Below are 1522 nucleotides of genomic sequence, written 5' to 3' on the forward strand. Positions count from 1 at the left end.
TTGGGAACCAAGTTCCACACACAAGCAGTGACGTGTGAAAAAACACTAAGGGCTGGACTGAAAGGCAAAATAACAGTGGAGAACGGCAATCCCCATTGGTGCAAATGAAGGAGTTTTGACACCAGGCCAGGAAATCAGCCTGACGGGAAGTCACATGATCCCACAGAATAAACATTTGCTATGAAAGTACAAAGAAAAATGTAGAATTAAAAATTCCAAATTAAAAGTCACAGTAGAAACATGGGACCACAGGTGCCAACTTTTGTCGGCCCCGGTGGGTGCTCGTGTCCCCCCCACCCCAACTCTGCTCCTCCCTGCCCCTATTGGATCCCTCCCCGAAACGCGCCGCTGGGTCCTGCTTCTCCCCCCTCCCGCCCAGGCTTGCCGCGCAAAACAGCTGTTTTGTGGCGCAAGCGCTGGGAGGGAGGGGGGAGAAGCAGGACCCAGCAGCGTGCTCAAGGGAGGAGGCGGAGTGGAGGCAGAGGTGAGCTAGAGTGGGGGGGCAGGGTGGGGAGCTGCTGGTGGGTGCTGAGCACCCTCCAATTTTTCCCCATGGGTGCTCCAGCCATTCAGGGAATCCCAGCAGCAGCAAAGATGCATTTGTGACCTGCTAGGAGACTTCATGCAGACACATAAACTGGGATTAGAAAGAAAGAACGAGGAGGACTTGTGGCACCTTAGAGACTAACAAATTTATCTGGGCATAAGCTTTTGTGGGCTAAACCCACTTCATCAGATGCTGCATCTAATGAAGTGGGTTTAGCCCACGAAAGCTTATGCCCAAATAAATTTGTCTCTAAGGTGTCACAAGTCCTCCTTGTTCTTTTTGCTGATACAGACTAACACGGCTACCACTCTGAAAACTGGGATAAGGGATTCTTTTAAACACTCAAAATATGTGACACAATTTTGGGGGCTGTATGTAAAATATTTCACTGAATCAAGTCTCCCATGGTATGGGATTGGCACCCTTAATTGTCGTCTGCTGCCTGCAGCTACAGGGGCTGGTACGTACAACCTGCTGGAAAACACCCCCCTCCCCAGTGGATAGGGAGTCCGTGAAGATATGGCAAGGGATCCAAGACTCTCACCCACTGGGATCCAGGACTCCCACCCAGGACTCCCACCCACCCTAGTCAAGGAGGGGGAGCGTCTGGTCTGGCCTCCAATCACGGCCCCAGCTTCTCTTGACACGGGCCAATCAGTGACCAGGGCATGCACATTTAAACGCCCTTTCCCGGTGGAAACGGGTAGCTCAAGAGCAATAGGGGGAGGTGAATTGCACACCAATCGGAGAACGGAGCTGGTGTGATAGGCACGTGGGAGCACCAATCAGGCGGTGGAGAGCGGCTCAGCGTTTCTATTTGGAGACCACTCTGGGGGCCATGGCCAATGGTACCTGCCCTGACAGGTGCTGGTGGGGGAGGGTGGGTGATGGAGAGCCCAAGGGGGTGTCGACGCTGTGTGAGTCATGGACGGGGGGTCTGGATAGGGGCAGGGTATGCAGGTAGCGGCGGTAGGC

Source organism: Chelonia mydas, chromosome 28 (genome assembly GCF_015237465.2).
Source record: "Chelonia mydas isolate rCheMyd1 chromosome 28, rCheMyd1.pri.v2, whole genome shotgun sequence".
Classification (NCBI taxonomy): Eukaryota; Metazoa; Chordata; order Testudines; family Cheloniidae; genus Chelonia; species Chelonia mydas.